Here is a 17294-nt window from a genome sequence, read left to right on the forward strand (position 1 = left end):
TTGAAGTCGCCCGTGGGTTTTCCTTCACAAACGCCAGCCGACTCGCAATGAGTGATGGACTGCTGCCCTTCACCCACCCTCCCTCCGTTCATCCTCTCACCCCCTTTTTCTGCTATCAAACTTCTCCTCCTTCTTCTTTCCATCCCTGCCTCCAGGGTGAAGACCCCCCCACTGTGTTGCTCCCTGTCAAAACTTCCTCTCACTCTTCTGGCCTCCTTCCATCTTTCTCACACCAAGTAAAAATGGTGTAGCGTACTGTACTTTCTCAATCATAACACAGAGAGTTACTATATAATTCTTTACATCATTTATTCTTTGTTGTGCTGATGAGTCACACAAGGAAAATGGGAGCTCTTTTGTCTTTCAGAAGAAGTAGGCTAAAATAAGCCAACAGAAGGAAGTTCACACTTATATCTGATGCAGTTAATAAGTCACCAGATAAGAGTTGGCTTAGCATAAAGCTGAACTGACCGGAATGGCACACAACCCACAGTCAGGGTTTCATGAATACAAAGTGCAACATAAATGTGACGCGAGAGTTAAAGAAGACACAATCAACGAACTACGGGTAACGTAAGCACACATTATTCATGTTACGTTTATTCTGATCATTTATGAAAATTAAGATTGTCTTTATTACGACAACAGTTCAACATTACATGGTGCAATGCATGCTGGGAGCCACGCGGATTCTGCTACAAAATACAGTAACTCTCTGTGTGACGTCAACCAAAATTCCATGATGCAGTGGAAACTAGTTAATCATGGTAGTATCACTTTAAAGTATTTTATTGTATATTATGTGGTAAATAACTGTAGAATTTACAGTAATGTTTGACAGTGCAGTCGTAATGTACAGACCAATAAAAGAGCAGCTATCAACATGCCAAGAGTCTTCAACCATTCACAGCACAGCTATTTTCTCCACGGCACACTAAGAAAGACATATAGACCGAATTTTTCCCTTACATGTTAAATATGTAAGGGATAATGTATAGTTCGGAGGTTATTTATAACCAAATATATAACCAAACAGCATTTGGTGTCCCATAATGCAGCATTTCATGTAGCTTGGAGAGACAATGCATTTTCGGGCAGCTAATTATGTGCAAAAACCTCCCACCACATACTCAGAAATTCTTGATAATCTAGTTTAAATCCGGGAATTTCTCCCATACTGTACAGAGTGAAGATCACATACTCAATTCGACATCATACTTAGTATTAATAGTATGTTGGCATGACATTCCGAACACAGCCATAGAGGGGAACTACATTCCCTCTGGGTAGCTGCAAAAAGGACTTACAACCCATCATGGCTGCAATTAAAAGACTACAAAACCCAGCGTCAACAGGTCAGTCAGGGTAAAAGCTGCTGTCCGGCTAAAGCAGATGAGCTGGTTGCGCTGGTGAGAAAGGTGTGTTAACAACAGCAGTGCAGGCAGCACTTTTCCTCTGTTGATACGAGGGTCTAAGGTCAGAGGATGCGTTGATGCTGTGTAAACCCCTTTGCGACTAACCGTTTGTAAAAAACGGCTATACAAATAAGGGCCTTGCGTTAATTTGCGGACTAAAATCTTTCAATGTGGATACCTGATTCTTGTGTTTTCACCTTCTGTCTTCAGGCTTCTGATCCAGAGAAGGGAATAGCAAGAGGGTTTGATGTAGGCCTACTCTTCATGACCGGAGAAGCTGAGGATGGCGACATGCTCACAGACATTCTGGGTGTTACAGTGATACTGGAGAACAAAATCATCATCCGTCAGCTAAAAAGTGTTCCAAATGCCTTTGCTGTCTTAATTCGCCTCTTGGATAGTCTCAACATTGGCTATCCAAAGGGACTGAAATACAGCTGTGAGATCATCCAGAAAATTTTCATGGATGTTGGCAGTGCGACATGTTCATCCAAAGTTCTTGCAGAAGAACAAGATTCCGCAACAAACAGTTTGATCAGATCTCTTCAAGTGATCCATCTTTCATTGTTTATGGATACAGACAGGTGGGATCACTTCAAATGTTATTCATTTTTGGACTGCAACTGTTAAATGAGACCTGACTCTGTTCAAGTCTTGGTTTGCACATCTGTTGAAAGCTCCTGCGACTTCTGCAGCCTCCTTTTTTTTTTTTTTTTACACATTTTCATTTATTTGATACTCTTCTGTGGTAAACATTGCATAGCTCAAATTCCTGGCCATTTGCTGTAAGACTGTCTCCCTCTTTGTACGTTACCAGAATAAAGAAGAGGAGTGAGAGAACAGCATTCGTTGACAAGAGAAAATATCAACATAATATGCCAAAATGAGTGTTAATGCATTTCAAAGTGTACCTGTGTCAGTTCTCCATACATAGACATTACTTGAATTGTAAGATTCAGATACTTCTAAAAAAATTTCACCATTTTTGGAGTGCAGCTGTTAAAAGCATCTCGAAATTTGCAACTGTTATTTTTTTGATTATATTTTCATTGTTTTATGAATTTATAGATTTGTGATCAAATGTTATTTGTAAAAAAAGTTTTTTTAGAAAATAAGTGATTTAGTGGACCTGACAAATAATGCAATTTGGAGGTATTGATCACTCTTAAGATTGTCAGTGAGGTCAACTTTTACTGAAAAAGTAACCTGGCTGCCTTAAAATTTTATGTTGATTCAACTAATAGGCTTACTTGGAAAAACGTATGTTTCCTTGTTTGAGAAACAAATTTAGAACTACATGTTTGTTGGTTGGACTTGTAATGCAATGTCACCTCAACTAGGCATTTAGTTCATACAACTTAAATTTCCTTAAAATTCCTTGTTAGTAGAACTTAGAATATCAATTTGAGCTAACTGTTTATCACTTTCATATTAATACATTTAACTTATTATCGTAAGTGGCATCACCTCACATGGAAGTGTAAGGAACTAGAAATCCTTAGCTCTCGTAAATCAAAATTTTAAGGCAGGCAGGTTGCTTGTTTTTTTTAAGTTGAGCCAACAAATTGGTTTTTACAGTGTAGTTCAGTGTATTATTTTTTAATCATATTTTACATCCGTTTTTTTGTCCTCTCCACAATTCGGACAGTACTCCATTAGAGTTTGTTCATACTCCTGATGTTTCAGTGTATTATTTTTTAATCATATTTTACATCTTGTTTTTTGTCCTCTCCACAATTCGGACAGTACTCCATTAGAGTTTGTTCATACTCCTGATGTTTCAGTGTATTATTTTTTAATCATATTTTACATCTTGTTTTTTGTCCTCTCCACAATTCGGACAGTACTCCATAAGAGTTTGTTCACACTCCTGATGTCACGTTTCCTTCCTCACATCATTTTCTGCTTCACCTGATTTTTCTCTCTACCCACTCTCATGTTCCATATCCCCCCACCCCTCTCGGCTCCTCCCTTCTTTGTACTTTGCCTCAGGGCTTTTTTCTGCTTGCCTCAGACATTCCTCAGCGCTGACTGGATATGTTTACATTCGAGATCCTCTGTACCACAAAACCCAAGAGCGAAAAAGTACATCCACAACACACAAGCCAAGTTCATTAACTATTTTCCCTCCGCTGCCACTGAATCGCTTAAAATAACAGAAATGGAAAGTAACTAGCAGACAATTAGTTACGGTCGCTGATGGAGCATATTTGCATGAATGAAAAGATTATGGCGACAACAGCTTGGGAAGTAGAATATTCAAACAACGAATAAGAGTACAGTATATAAATGTCTTTTTTTTAATTTTGAAGGTTTGAGGAGCGCTTGAATTTGAAAGCAGTGGTTTTCAATTGGTCTTGTTTTGGGACCCACATTTTCAAGACTAAACTTTGAAAACATGAATGTCGTTTTAATATAAGTAGATGCATTTACATGGCAATTTTACTTTATAAAGAAACATAAAATCAAATAAAGTAGAATTTGAATTTAGTTTATTTTAATTTTTTGTTTATTTTAAATTAGTATACTCATTGTAATCCCTCAGTGGAGATTCTGGTTGTTACTTATTTTAGTAATTCAAATTCAATTTAAAATGCAGCCCTATGGGGGGCACAAGTCAGTGCAAACTGTAGGCCGGTCCCAAGCCCGGATAAATGCAGAGGGTTGCGTCAGGAAGGGCATCCGGCTTAAAACCTTGCCAAACAAATATGAGCGTTCATCCAAAGAATTCCATACCGGATCGGTCGTGGCCCGGGTTAACAACGTCTGCCACCGGTGCCGTCAACCTGCAGGGCGCTGTTGGAAATTCAGCTACTGTGGGTCGAAGTCGAAGTCGAAGAAGAAGAAGAAGAAGAAGAGGTGGAAAGCGGGTTCTTCGTCAGAAAGAGAAGAGGAAAACACAGAGCCTAGAACTGAATGTGGGGACTTTGAATGTTGGGACTATGACAGGAAAATCTCGGGAGTTGGTTGACATGATGATTAGGAGAAAGGTTGATATATTGTGTGTCCAGGAGACCAGGTGGAAAGGCAGTAAGGCTAGAAGTTTAGGGGCAGGGTTTAAATTATTTTACCATGGTGTAGATGGGAAGAGAAATGGAGTCGGGGTTATTTTAAAAGAAGAGTTGGCTAAGAATGTCTTGGAGGTGAAAAGAGTATCAGATCGAGTGATGAGGCTGAAATTTGAAATTGAGGGTGTTATGTGTAATGTGATTAGTGGCTATGCCCCACAGGTAGGATGTGACCTAGAGGTGAAAGAGAAATTCTGGAAGGAGCTAGATGATGTAGTTCTGAGCATCCCAGACAGAGAGAGAGTCGTAATTGGTGCAGATTGTAATGGACATGTTGGTGAAGGTAATAAGGGTGATGAAGAAGTGATGGGTAAGTACGGTATCCAGGAAAGGAACTTGGAGGGACAGATGGTGGTAGACTTTGCAACAAGGATGCAAATGGCTGTAGTGAACACTTTTTTCCAGAAGAGGCACGAACATAGGGTGACCTACAAGAGCGGAGGTAGAAGCACACAGGTGGATTACATCTTGTGCAGACGATGTAATCTGAAGGAGGTTACCAACTGTAAGGTAGTGGTAGGGGAGAGTGTGGCTAGACAGCATAGGATGGTGGTGTGTAAGATGACTCTGGTGGTGGGGAGGAAAATTAGGAAGACAAAGGCAGAGAAGAGAACCATGTGGTGGAAGCTGAGACAGGACGAGTGTTGTGCAGCTTTTCGGGAAGAGGTGATACAGGCTCTCGGTGGACGGGAAGAGCTTCCAGAAGACTGGACCACTGCAGCCAAGGTGATCAGAGAAGCAGGCAGGAGAGTACTTGGTGTATCTTCTGGCAGGAAAGGAGAGAAGGAGACTTGGTGGTGGAACCTCACAGTACAGGAAATCATACAAGGAAAACGGTTAGCTAAGAAGAAGTGGGACACTGAGAGGACCGAGGAGAGGCGAAAGGAATACATTGAGATGCGACACAGGGCAAAGGTAGAGGTGGCAAAGGCAAAACAAGAGGCATATGATGACATGTATGGCAGGTTGGACACTAAAGAAGGAGAAAAGGATCTATACAGGCTGGGCAGACAGAGGGATAGAGATGGGAAGGATGTGCAGCAGGTTAGGGTGATTAAGGATAGAGATGGAAATATGTTGACTGGTGCCAGCAGTGTGCTAGGTATATGGAAAGAATACTTCGAGGAGTTGATGAATGAGGAAAATGATAGAGAAGGGAGAGTAGAAGAGGCAAGTGTGGTGGACCAGGAAGTGGCAATGATTAGTAAGGGGGAAGTTAGAAAGGCATTAAAGAGAATGAAAAATGGAAAGGCAGTTGGTCCTGATGACATTCCTGTGGAGGTATGGAAGCATCTAGGAGAGGTGGCTGTGGAGTTTTTGACCAGCTTGTTCAATAGAATTCTAGTGCGTGAGAAGATGCCTGAGGAATGGAGGAAAAGTGTGCTGGTGCCCATTTTTAAGAACAAAGGTGATGTGCAGAGCTGTGGCAACTATAGAGGAATAAAGTTGATGAGCCACACAATGAAGTTATGGGAAAGAGTAGTGGAGGCTAGACTCAGGACAGAAGTGAGTATTTGCGAGCAACAGTATGGTTTCATGCCTAGAAAGAGTACCACAGATGCATTATTTGCCTTGAGGATGTTGATGGAAAAGTACAGAGAAGGTCAGAAGGAGCTACATTGTGTCTTTGTAGATCTAGAGAAAGCCTATGACAGAGTACCCAGAGAGGAACTGTGGTACTGCATGCGGAAGTCTGGAGTGGCAGAGAAGTATGTTAGAATAATACAGGACATGTACGAGGGCAGCAGAACAGCGGTGAGGTGTGCTGTCGGTGTGACAGAAGAATTTAAGGTGGACGTGGGACTGCATCAGGGATCAGCCCTGAGCCCCTTCCTTTTTGCAGTGGTGATGGATAGGCTGACAGATGAGGTTAGACTGGAATCCCCGTGGACCATGATGTTTGCAGATGACATTGTGATCTGCAGTGAAAGCAGGGAGCAGCTGGAGGAACAGTTAGAAAGATGGAGGCATGCACTGGAAAGAAGAGGAATGAAGATTAGCCGAAGTAAAACAGAATATATGTGCATGAATGAGAGGGATGGTGGGGGAAGAATGAGGCTACAGGGAGAAGAGATGGCAAGGGTAGAGGACTTTAAATACTTGGGGTCAACCGTCCAGAGCAATGGTGAGTGTGGTCAGGAAGTGAAGAAACGGGTCCAAGCAGGTTGGAACGGGTGGAGGAAGGTGTCAGGTGTGTTATGTGACAGAAGAGTCTCTGCTAGGATGAAGGGCAAAGTTTATAAAACAGTGGTGAGGCCAGCCATGATGTATGGATTAGAGACAGTGGCACTGAAGAGAAAACAGGAAGCAGAGGTGGAGGTGGCGGAAATGAAGATGTTGAGGTTCGCTCTCGGAGTGACCAGGTTGGATAAAATTAGAAATGAGCTCATCAGAGGGACAGCCAAGGTTCGATGTTTTGGAGACAAAGTTAGAGAGAGCAGACTTCAATGGTTTGGACACGTCCAGAGGAGAGAGAGTGAGTATATTGGTAGAAGGATGATGACGATGGAGCTGCCAGGCAAGAGAGCTAGAGGAAGACCAAAGAGAAGGTTGATGGATGTCGTGAGGGAAGACATGATGGCAGTTGGTGTTCGAGAGGAGGATGCAGGAGATAGGCTCTCATGGAAAAGGATGACGCGCTGTGGCGACCCCTAACGGGACAAGCCGAAAGGAAAAGAAGAAGAAATTCAATTTAAAAAAAGGATTAAATTGGATTGAATTTCAATTAACTGTTGTACCAAATAAGGCTACCCAAGTTTATACCTCACTTATTTCTCTGTATTGAGCACAAGCTAAAGAGGAACCTAACAACTGCTTGTATGAAAGTGAAATAAAATCAGCTGAAAGTAAAACAAAAATTTAAAAAGGAACACAACTTACATATTTGTAATGTATTTTTATCTAGCAGTCTGCGGACCGACTGTGGATCAAATGTGACTTGAAAAGAAACCATAACAAAACTTTGGTACGTTGAAACAAGGATTGCTGCTATATTTTTTTTTCATTCATTTAGTGTGACCCTCTGAGGACTTGGCCCCTGATCTGAAAAAGGTTCCCCACAGTTGCCTCAAAGACACAATCATATAGTCGCCAGTTGTTTTTGTCATAGTCGCCAGTTGTTTTGCTCCGGCGGCGCTTGTCCAGCGGCCGCCACCCGACCCTGCTCCGGCGGCGCTCGTCCAGCGGCCGCCACCCGACCCTGCTCCGGCGGCGCTCGTCCAGCGGCCGCCACCCGACCCTGCTCCGGCGGCGCTCGTCCAGCGGCCGCCACCCGTCCTTGTTCCAGCGGCGCTCGTCCAGCGGCCGCCACCCGACCCTGCTCCGGCGGCGCTCGTCCAGCGGCCGCCACCTGACCCTGCTCCGGCGGTGCTCGTCCAGCGGCCGCCACCCGTCCTTGCTCCGGCGGCGCTCGTCCAGCGGCCGCCACCCGACCCTGCTCCGGCGGCGCTCGTCCAGCGGCCGCCACCCGACCCTGCTCCGGCGGCGCTCGTCCAGCGGCCGCCACCCGACCCTGCTCCGGCGGCGCTCGTCCAGCGGCCGCCACCCGTCCTTGTTCCAGCGGCGCTCGTCCAGCGGCCGCCACCCGACCCTGCTCCGGCGGCGCTCGTCCAGCGGCCGCCACCTGACCCTGCTCCGGCGGTGCTCGTCCAGCGGCCGCCACCCGACCCTGCTCCGGCGGCGCTCGTCCAGCGGCCGCCACCCGTCCTTGTTCCAGCGGCGCTCGTCCAGCGGCCGCCACCCGACCCTGCTCCGGCGGCGCTCGTCCAGCGGCCGCCACCCGACCACGCTCCGGCGGCGCTCTTCCAGCGGCCGCCACCCAACCCTATTGCCTGGCCCCTGCATTACCATTGGGTTCGGCACCGTGGCCGTCCGCCTGAATGGCCCTGTAAAGACCCTGGTGCTTGGCGTCCTGGACGACCTCCTGAACCGCTCAGCCAAGCACCTCACCTCGGGTGGCCTGGATGGCCACCAAACTGACCTGAGGGGTGGACTCTGTACCCTCCTCCAGGCCCCCTTCCGCCCACCCTGGGTTGATGACTTTTTGGTTGTTGTTTGGGGAACGTCTGGGATCCGTTCCTTTAGAGGGGGGGTACTGTCATGGTCTGTGTTTTGGGTTTGGGTTGTGTTTAGTTTTGTTCCATGTTTTCCTGTGTTCCATGTTTGTCGTGTGCTCATTAGGTTGTTGTGTCCACCTGTTCTCGTCTATTTTGTGTCGACCAATCAGCTCTCTCCAGCCACTCGTGTCTTGTCCAGGTGTTCCTCGTTGTCTCGTCAATTTGTTTGTATTTAGTTCCCTGGGTTCTTTCAGTCCTCGTCGGTTCATTGTCGTTGTCACATGTCTTGCCATGTCATAGTCGCCAGTTGTTTTTGTCATAGTCGCCTGTTGTTTTTGTCATAGTCGCCAGTTGTTTTGCTCCGGCGGCGCTTGTCCAGCGGCCGCCACCCGACCCTGCTCCGGCGGCGCTCGTCCAGCGGCCGCCACCCGACCTGCTCCGGCGGCGCTCGTCCAGCGGCCGCCACCCGACCCTGCTCCGGCGGCGCTCGTCCAGCGGCCGCCACCCGTCCTTGTTCCAGCGGCGCTCGTCCAGCGGCCGCCACCCGACCCTGCTCCGGCGGCGCTCGTCCAGCGGCCGCCACCTGACCCTGCTCCGGCGGTGCTCGTCCAGCGGCCGCCACCCGTCCTTGCTCCGGCGGCGCTCGTCCAGCGGCCGCCACCCGACCCTGCTCCGGCGGCGCTCGTCCAGCGGCCGCCACCCGACCCTGCTCCGGCGGCGCTCGTCCAGCGGTCGCCACCCGACCCTGCTCCGGCGGCGCTCGTCCAGCGGCCGCCACCCGACCACGCTCCGGCGGCGCTCGTCCAGCGGCCGCCACCCGACCACGCTCCGGCGGCGCTCGTCCAGCGGCCGCCACCCGACCACGCTCCGGCGGCGCTCGTCCAGCGGCCGCCACCCGACCACGCTCCGGCGGCGCTCGTCCAGCGGCCGCCACCCGACCACGCTCCGGCGGCGCTCGTCCAGCGGCCGCCACCCGACCACGCTCCGGCGGCGCTCTTCCAGCGGCCGCCACCCAACCCTATTGCCTGGCCCCTGCATTACCATTGGGTTCGGCACCGTGGCCGTCCGCCTGAATGGCCCTGTAAAGACCCTGGTGCTTGGCGTCCTGGACGACCTCCTGAACCGCTCAGCCAAGCACCTCACCTCGGGTGGCCTGGATGGCCACCAAACTGACCTGAGGGGTGGACTCTGTACCCTCCTCCAGGCCCCCTTCCGCCCACCCTGGGTTGATGACTTTTTGGTTGTTGTTTGGGGAACGTCTGGGATCCGTTCCTTTAGAGGGGGGGTACTGTCATGGTCTGTGTTTTGGGTTTGGGTTGTGTTTAGTTTTGTTCCATGTTTTCCTGTGTTCCATGTTTGTCGTGTGCTCATTAGGTTGTTGTGTCCACCTGTTCTCGTCTATTTTGTGTCGACCAATCAGCTCTCTCCAGCCACTCGTGTCTTGTCCAGGTGTTCCTCGTTGTCTCGTCAATTTGTTTGTATTTAGTTCCCTGGGTTCTTTCAGTCCTCGTCGGTTCATTGTCGTTGTCACATGTCTTGCCATGTCATAGTCGCCAGTTGTTTTTGTCATAGTCGCCTGTTGTTTTTGTCATAGTCGCCTGTTGTTTTATCATTGTGATTAAATATTATTATTTTGAGATTCCCGCACTCCTGCCTTGCCTCCCTGCTTCCCTGCAATTGGGTCCACCATGTTCTTGCCTTGCGTTCCTCGCCGTCGCCCTAACCATGTTCTTGACAGAAGGACAAGCAGATAGCAAGTTTGTGTTTATGTGTTGGGGTGAGCGACCTGTCAAGTGTTTCAGTCCGTTGCTCTATCATAAGGTCATCTCTTTCCAGTGCGCACACACGCGCCACCTGCACATTGCGTCGCCAAAGAACACTCAGCACATTCAAATATCACCGTCTGCTGCTTGCATTGTGTAACGTCTCGCTGACCACACACAGACACACATACTTGTCTGTGTCTCACGCAGTGTGGCGAGTGATTGCATCTCCCTGCTGAGCCCAACCCAGTCCTGTGCAGGTACAACGTTGTGTAATACACTCCCACGAAAGTATTTTTGTTACTAAACATCTTCAACTAGTAACTTGAACAATAGTTGAACAAACTATTATCCTTGATTTCTGATTTCAAAACAAGTTGTCCATCAATTTGTGTGTATATGTAATAATATGATGAGGCGATGCAACATTTATATGGGTTCAGAGTCACAACGGCCCTCTGAGAAAAAAAACACAACTCCAATGTGGCCCACAACTAAAATTCTGTTCTATCACATTTATTTTGTACAGGGTTATGGAGAGCTGGAGCCCCGTCTATGAGCAAAAGCCAAACTACATTCTTTATTTTTATTTAGAAAAGCAAAGAAACCAAAAAACAGTTGTAATATTACATTTCATATAATTTTTAAAAATACTATAAAATATAATATTTTATAATATAATATTCCTTTGTTTATTTTAATTTTTTTTACTGGCACAACCTACTTCAATCACAGACTGAAGGTTATACAAGTAAGGTGCAAATGGCTGATTGTTAAGGTTGAGATATTTTTGGGGGGGGGTTACGATATTTTGTGGTAGACAATAATGTGATGAAAGTCAAGTTGAATTTTTTCAGCTCAGTACAGCGGTCCCCAACCTTTTTTTGCACCAGACTGGTTTCACATAAAGACATATATTTGACAGACAAGTATAGGAACAAATAAAAACAAATTATTAGAATTACATCCCACCATGATACTCAACGTAGTTGCTGTAATTAGCGGGAGCCACGCACAACGAACCGGTCAGTCTCATCTTGTATTCCAAAGCATCGTTGCCAAACTAAAACATATTAAGCATATCTCTGTTTCACTTGTGCTTGTGTGAAAGACATGCATATTTTGCAAGTGACTGTGGTATTTCTCTCATGTTCAGTAGATTATTTCCATATGCTTGTAGTATCCATACAGTATTGTAAAGTAAGATAATCTTCATTAGCCCAAAAATCAGGAAATCTGCACAACTGACCAGTAGAGGGTCAAACCCACGACCTTGGCGTTGTTTGCACCACACAACTGAGCTAATCGGCTGCGAGTATACATTGACTTTGTAAAGGGCCGTGCATCAACACACAACTACTATGATAAATCTGGCCCTAATGCCGTATACTGACAAATGTCACGACAGTTTCGACACAAGTGTCGTGATGTTGGCTGGTGCGTTTTGTGATATGAATAAGGTTCTCGTTATCACACAGTTGTTTTTATTGGACATAACAATTTGGCGTCAGAAATCGAGCTTCACTTCACATTACTGCCCTCGTTCCTCGCAGTCAGTCCAGTGGTCCCGCTTGTATGAATATTTTTAGACTGGCAGCAATTGGAATAGCCGAAGCTGGAGACGTGAGGCGAACTGTGATACTGAAAATGTTCGTAGGAAGCTGGAGTAACCGAAGAAACACCAAGCAAGCACGGGGCAAACGTGAGCGCCATGCAGGAAACTCGGATATTAACCAACGACAATCTGAAGTGTGAGGCAGATGTGCTTACCAGTTGGTAACCATTTCTATTGATTCTTAAATTGTCCAGCAGATGGTTGTGTTGTATCCTCGTGGTACTACTTATTTGGGTATTGTACTATGCAGAGCCCTTAATTAATTCAATCATTAAACTATAAAGACCGCAGTTAAATAAAAACATAACAATGGCTTGTCATTACAGGATGTTATTGTCTCCACCGTCATGCACTGTGTGTGCGTGTGTTTGTGTGTGTCACCCTTTTCTTCCCGGCTTAATGCCTTTATTATTGTGTGCGTGTGATAATGCACCATTGTTGACAGGCCTTTCATATTCCATATTCAATGGGATGACACATTAATAGTTGGCTTGATAGCAGTAATCTTCTATTGTTCCGTGCGCTCATAAAGCTAATATTCAGTACTTAATCTAGCTCACACACATGAGGGGAGGATGATTGATCCAGTGATGCGTTCACTTGTCATGCCAGCTCTCGGATGAATCGCCGGGAAAATTATATAGCGCCACGGCATGTGCAGTGAATCACTTCTCTTGCAAAAACGCGCCCTCGCTTCCAGTAAAGATCCCATAGCCGCGCTCCCACCTCTTCCCAATGCCGATGACGCCTCCCAACAAGGACTTAACAGCTGGATTGACATAGTGGAGGGAGGAGAAGGAAAGGATGGCTTAGCCAGTAGTTAAGATGTGTATTTAATAAGTGTTAAAAAAGGGGGAGAAGGGGTAGGAGTGGTGACAGAAAAAGTGGTGAGCTCAAGGTTGAGGAATCAGGAACTTCTCTTTGCTCCCCGCCCCGCGACGCCCACAGCAATACCGCCGCCGCAAAATAACCACTCACACCTCCACCCATGCACGCTCCACGCCTGTTTGACCTGCTCGCTCCAAAGCTGACTTTCCAGGCCCACCCCCATCTGGGCTTATTCCTCCTTCCAATAATGGGGAAGCAGTAGCAAAACTAAAAAAAAAAAAACAAAAAAAAAAAGACTTCTTTCTTAGTGCACTTGAGAGGAAGTGCCACTATCGGAATAAAAATATCTTTCTACAGTATGTCTGCAGCATAGGGAAGTATGGTTCCACACCAGACTCCACTAACAAGCTGGAATCTCCTCACTCCTAAAAATACTCACACATTGTCTCATTGGGCATTATGTATTTTTGTTCATGGAAAAAACAAAAAAAACATTCAGACTACTTTTTAGTCTCAGATGAACAAATTTGTTGCAAGTTGCTGGAAGAAAGACAGCATACACTGTATGGTAAGATATATTGGGACACCAGTAAAGGACATGACCATGGAAGAAAATTTGGAGGTTGTAAGGAAACATACAGTACATCCTTCCATAGTGTTTCCCAACCTTTATTGAGCCAAGGCACATACTGTACTTCTCACAATGTCACAGCATACCGCCAAACAAAATGTGGATGTACAGGTTTTTGTACCTTCTGCCAGCTACTAGACGCGCATGTAATTGTTTTGCCTGTCACAATACATCACCGACATGGATAGAGCAACCGAGACTCATTATTTGCATTAAATAAAAAAATTTCGGACCAATTAAGTGAAATTGCATAATTTACTCCTTTCTTCTTCACACCAATGTTCCGCAGGACTTTTTATTGTTTGTCCTCAATAGGGTCACGGGTGAGCTGGAGCCTATCCCAGCAGACTTTGTGCAAGAGGCGGGGTACACGCTGGACTGGACGCCAGCAAATCACAGCAAACAAACGACAACTCACATTCACAATTTAGAGTATTTATTGAAACTAATAGTAGGCATGCATGTACATACATGTGGGAGGAAGCCGGAGCACCCGGAGAAAACACAGGCAAGCGCGGGGAGAACAGGCAAACTCTCAAACAGGCGGGCCAGTGCAGAGACTCGAACCCCGAAAGTGCGAGGCAGAAGTGCTGCGCTAGAAGCACTGAAATGTATTGTTTAGAACAAGAATAAAGATTTTGGAGTCCAGCCTAACCCCTGATTGATTGATTAATTGATTATTATTATTATTGATATGATGGTGTGCCCCATGCAGCATTTGACTTGTTTTTCCTGATACTAAAGGAAAATTTAATTTAAAAAAAAAATCGAATTAATTGGAGGCTTTGTAATTAATTAATCTTGATTATAATAATATAAATATATCTTTTTTAGAACAGTATTGCCTTTAAATTGTGCTTCGGTGGTACAAAAACTAATTTTTGCACCATATGCACAAAAACAAGGTTATCAAGGCTTCCATTGAGGTCTTTTTATTTATTTTTTAAATATATATAAAATGTTCCGCGACCCTAGTGAGGATAGGCGGTGAAGAAAATGGATGGATGGATGGATAAAATGTGCCTCCCATCAGTCTTAGCAACTCTGTGTCATACAACTCCTCCATTTTGGTAGCCGAGCTCTCACGTGTACGTCAGCGTAATCGGTGCACCAGGAAATCGTGCACTGTGCGTTGTTTGGAACACAAAATGGAATTAAAATGTGTACATTTTTTCCAAGTAATTCATTTGTTTGTTGTACATTAATCACGATCAATGCATTGAAGTCCACCTCTAATATATATATATATATATATATATATATATATATATATATATATATATATATATATATATATATATAAGATTGAACTCAGGAATCCAAGCCAAGCCCTTATTGATTGATTATTTCAGTTACAAAGAGGTGTGTCGTTTGCCTGCCTGCCATTCCACAACATAGCTCACTCAAGCAAACGTCTAAATAAACATGTCACAAACACAAATGGTTCTTCAATGACAGGAATTGGTTTCATATGAGCTGCGGGAATCACCTTATTCGGTTTACCGGATAGCTGACAAGTGCGGCACGAACGACAGAATTTCACTACGTTAGTCAAAACTACGAACGACACAATTTCACGTGTGTGAAAACTGTCATTGTAGTTTAGAGCGAGGGAGGGGCCGACGTTCTGCTTACCTGTGGGGCGAGAGGCCAGGAAGTGAGGCCGCCAGGACACTTGTCATGGAGCCGCGGAGTAAATAGCAAGGAAACAAGCTGCCATCTGGGCCCATTGATTTTCTCGAGAAAAGGCAAATACGCCATTTCTGTTTGCCTTCCCGCTCAGTCTGCCTGCTCGGGCATGGAGTTTACCTTTGGACATCATGTTGCTGTGATAACCTCTCACGCGGATGAACCTCTGGCCTTCCTTTTGTGACCTGCAGGCTTGAAAGGCACTAGGACACACTGTCAGCCACACTGGCTGACCTGCACAGAGGGCCTTGAAAATAAAGGTCAAGCCCTCCCATCCCCCGTTTTGTTCTTGTTTTTGTTGCTATTGCAGTGTCATTCTTACATGGTGGAGTAAAGTAAAATTAAAACAACATTAATAAATAAATAATATTGGTCATGGTGATTTTTATTGTTTTTCATTATTGCACCAAATACTACTGGAATTTCACATTTTATGTTTATTTAATCAAATTAAATGTATATTAAAATTGTAAAGGTTGGTGAAAATCATTTTTAATTCATGAAAAAAATGTCACATTTTAAAAACCTACCTAATGGACTCGGCCATGTAGATCAACAGAATTTGCCCAGCCGCTTGTTGCTAGGCAGAGTTCATGGAGCATATGATCATTTGTGCCCCATAGGCTAATGGAAATATTAGAATGCTATAAATGGCATTAACTAAGGGTCGGCCAACATAAAGAGACAAAAACAGCACTATAGCCTAGGTACGAAGCCCGAAGATAGCTGGGATAGGCTCCAGCACCCTCGCGAGCCTTGTGAGGATAAGCGGAACGGAAGATGAATGAATCAATGAATATAAGTTTGCACACCCACTTGGCAATTATATTCCAATTTATCTTAAGTAGGAGTTAGCACATACCTGCCTCCATTAAAAATGTCTCTGATTAACCCCAAATAAAGTTCAGATGTTCTAGTGGGCTTTTCCTGAAAATGTTGCATTGACATCTTACAGCTGTAGCTACTAATGCAGTGTAATTACTCCAGAATCAACAGGTAAGGAATATTAGACATGTTAATTCATATGCATACATTTCAGAATTGAAACAGTGTACTGTATTACAGTAAATATAAAACATATAAACACACAAGAAGGGGGAAACAACTATCAAGGGGGGCACTGCAACTCTAGCTCCTAATTCAGTGAAATTACTCCAAAAACAACACTATCGGAAGCTAAGACAAGTCATATATATTACTTTTATAATTGAATTACTGCTTAATATGAAATACATATTCGAAACAAAGGGATAACAGCCCTGTCTAGACGGTAAAAACCGCTCTAGCCCCTAATATAGTGAAATTACTTCAGAAACACCACAATAAACATAATTTTATGGCACACGTCAATTAATACATTTGACAATTGGGATTGCTGCACTGCAATTAATGTAAATTATGTATATGTTAAGTGTATATTAGAAAGAAGGGCAACACAATGCCACTCTTGGCCCTAAGGCAGTGAAATTGCGCCAGACACACCACAATAAATATGATTTTAAGACATGCTTTAATTCATATACATACGTTTCACAATTGAATCAATGCTCCGTATTAAATATAAACCGCATTGAAAAGAATAGGGAAACAACACCATCTAGAAGGGCACTGTCACTCTAGCCCCGAGCCACAATAATATTACTCCAAAATCTGAACTCAAGTAATGTGAGACGTTCATTCATATGCTTACATTTCACAATTTAATCCCTGCTCTGCATTAAATATAAATTGCATACAAGAAAGGGAGCACAGCGCCATCTGATGGGTCACTGTCCCAAATTCAGAGTCACCAAAAGGCGGGAGAGAGCGCGAGCGTCAGCTTTAATATCTCGTGTCACTGCCACCTGCCTCCTCTTATGAAATCTCTTCCTCATGTTCCAGTCACAGAGCTTCCAATGCTGCACTGTGCCCTTGAACACACTCAAGTTCAACCAGCCAGTCTAATCCCAAATGTGAAGACCTGTAAATGTTTATCATTAAAAGCAGGAAGCTATTCAGTCATCACCTTTTATAAGCGCCAGTCCAATCCCAAATGTGAAGACCTGTAAATGTTTATAGTTAAAAGCAGGAAGCTATTCAGTGATCACCTTTTATAAGCAATGCCTCCACTAGCTGCGGAATTCTGCGTTCGAGCCTCTAAGCAAGCTAAAAAAAAATAGTTTAAAACTGCAACAAGGTCTTCTGGGTTTTCCAATGTCACATGATGCAAACAGGGATTTTTCCAGTGTTG

At 44.9% G+C, this 17294-nt stretch overlaps 1 long non-coding RNA gene across 1 annotated transcript in view; it reads right to left on the reverse strand.

Annotated features, from left to right (window-relative positions):
* The window catches only part of LOC133481352 (uncharacterized), a 28922-nt gene extending 18478 nt beyond the window's left edge, over positions 1-10444 (reverse strand). Inside the window, exon 1 of the long non-coding RNA XR_009789534.1 lies at positions 10325-10444. This is a non-coding gene — a long non-coding RNA (uncharacterized LOC133481352). The remainder of the gene's footprint in view (positions 1-10324) is intronic.
* Positions 10445-17294: the final 6850 nt, after the last annotated feature.

This window comes from Phyllopteryx taeniolatus, chromosome 7 (genome assembly GCF_024500385.1).
Source record: "Phyllopteryx taeniolatus isolate TA_2022b chromosome 7, UOR_Ptae_1.2, whole genome shotgun sequence".
Classification (NCBI taxonomy): Eukaryota; Metazoa; Chordata; class Actinopteri; order Syngnathiformes; family Syngnathidae; genus Phyllopteryx; species Phyllopteryx taeniolatus.